Consider the following 2,663-nt stretch of genomic DNA (forward strand, 5'->3'; position numbering starts at 1 on the left):
GGAGAATGAAACCTAATACACTAGGTTACTCTAATTTTCATTTTTCTGGATGACTAAAATGGTACAAGAAAAAGATGATGAAGAGAAAAAACTAAGGTGTTTCCCTTCCCCCTGTGCTCCTGTCTTTACCATTTTACTTCCAATAGAAGCTAGTTCACAAGAACTTATCTTCCCCGAAGTTTAGTATGTATGTTCCTGTATGCCAGTATCAGATCTCCATGAAAAGCTCACGCAGAGGGGAAAAAACCTAACTCAAAACCATCTCACTATAAGAGAGCTCTGCATTCAGAATACTACCAAGGAAACTCAGGTAAAAAACCAGGCCTGGATCATCAGCACCAAGCAGACATGCTTGAGGAGCAGCTTAGCAGAATATTAAAGTGGATTCAGTAAGAGGGATAAAAAGTCAACTCAGATTTCATTATTTCTATACTTGATTGTTGCCATAACTACACGAGTTGTAAAAATCAAGCATATGTCTAAAAGGGAAGGGTTGTAGAAGACCCTTTGGGTGTTTCTCTTCTGAAAGTTATAGTCTGTGATATCATCAGTAATAAGTACCATAACTAAGTAATAAAACATAATCATCCTGAAACAACATTTTAAATTTTAAATCTTAGATGAAAAGGTCTACTGCTTCATACTGAGCAATTTTTTTTAACAAAATCTTTCAGAACTTAATGTATCAGCATAGATCTCCACACATGCATATAATAAAGTCATAATATATTTCAAATTTTTTTGCTTGCCAGTTTGAGCACACAGCCAAATATTAGTCAGTTAGACAGTAAGTACAAGTCAACAGACTTTATCTTTGCTTCTTCAAAATAATTTCTTTTCAGCAGCTTTCAAGAAACTGTGATTATTCACGGCAAGAACATATGGAGTGATACAGAATTTTTGTCTCCTCAAAGTTAAAGCAGATGTGGTACATGAACTTGCAGGGCAATGAAGGCTGCAGAATGCCTCTGTGAGAATCCAATAATGTTTCACTTTATTTCAGACAACAAGCATGATCATTAGGTGATGTTCCCCTGTTTGCCTTTAACTCCGCATCCAGCTCTATATCCCTTTCCACACAGACAGGACGCAGACCTTCCTAGTTCCATGGCTTCTTTTGTTTTCACCTGCCCAGCCTGGAACCCCACATCAGGAATTGTTCCTTTGCTATACAAAAAGCCATCTGGTTAAAGAATTTTCTAATTAAAATTTAGAACCTTAAAGGTACTGTCTGGCAAACACTAAAGATAATTGGATTGCACTTATGAATAGAAAAAACTAACAAAACAAAGGAGGTGCTTTTATGTCCTTCAATAACAGGTCTTGCACTGTCCTTTAAGTGTCTTACACTTTCTTTTAAGAAAATACCCGTTAAAAATTTCTAATTAAAATTTCACTTGCAAATCACTGCTCTTGCAACATGTTCACCAGAACAACAAAGCAGGTAACAATCATAAAACTTTACGCCTTGAGGGTCTACTTCTCCAAATTATGTAAATTTTCATTAGTCTGATGTTTTAGTTTTAACTAGCTGTCCTGAAGCTTTCCTAACTGCCTAGTTCCACACCAAATTAGTTCGAGCTGTTCTACCTCTGAGACACTTTTATATGAGAATTTCACAAAAATCATCGCAGCTCAAAGACAACAAACTCCAGGAAACTTTAAAGTTTTAGAGAGATGAAAGAACTATGAGCTACTCATGATTACAGGAAAAAAAAAAAATTACACAGTTCAGCAAAGATACATGAATAGACTCATACACCACAATTACTATGTTTTTTGCAGGGTATTTTTAGGAAAGGGAAGGTGAAACCATATAGGTTGAAGCCAGCTCTATCTGTAATTCCAAGTGTGATACATAGGTTTATACTTTGAACGGTGCTTGCTAGATTTAGTAGTCACTTCCAGAGTTGATAAAAATAATCCTATCAACTCATTAAGGCGTAAGTATGCATGCTTAAATTAAACTAATTTCATACTGATAAAAAGATACCAAAGGGAAATTGAAGGTCAAAGATTTATGCCATAACTGATTCAGAGATTGTGAAATGTTCTAACAGAATTTAAAACTGCATTTTTTTTCTACAGAATTTTGCCTTTCTCAATAAAACTGTAACCAAGGGTCCATTCCTCAGAGTTACTACACAAGTGGCATAAAAAACCCATGAAACAAACCAAAAACCACAGAAATGCATTTGAAGAGCAAGAATATCAGAGGGAACACTACACAGAACAAAAGATAAAGCTGTTTCGAATTATCTCCCAAAAGACCAAAATATGTCAGCAGTAGGGTTCACTGGTCTTTAATCACTGTGCGTTGAAATAAAAGCAAATTAAAGGCCCATTTTTGCAGGTTGTCATATAATTCCTGTGAGCTGCTAAGTGCCTCTGGCTTTGTGAAAGTTTAGAGAGCTTGAATTTCCCAGTATACTGAAAACTCTTAAGAATTGCAACTAAATATTACAATAAAGTAGTTACATGTTAAAATTGACTGTACTTCATTGAAGTAACACAAGTTCAAACTGGTTTTAGAAAAGCCCTCTGTTTCACACTGCCTGCTTCTGCATCTCAGCTTGAGATGCAAAAAAATAAGAAAGGCAGCCTAGATGTGGTGTAAACCAGCATCACTTTTAGAATTCATAAACTTAATCCAACTTACCACA

Source organism: Falco naumanni, chromosome 15 (assembly GCF_017639655.2).
Source record: "Falco naumanni isolate bFalNau1 chromosome 15, bFalNau1.pat, whole genome shotgun sequence".
NCBI lineage: Eukaryota > Metazoa > Chordata > Aves > Falconiformes > Falconidae > Falco > Falco naumanni.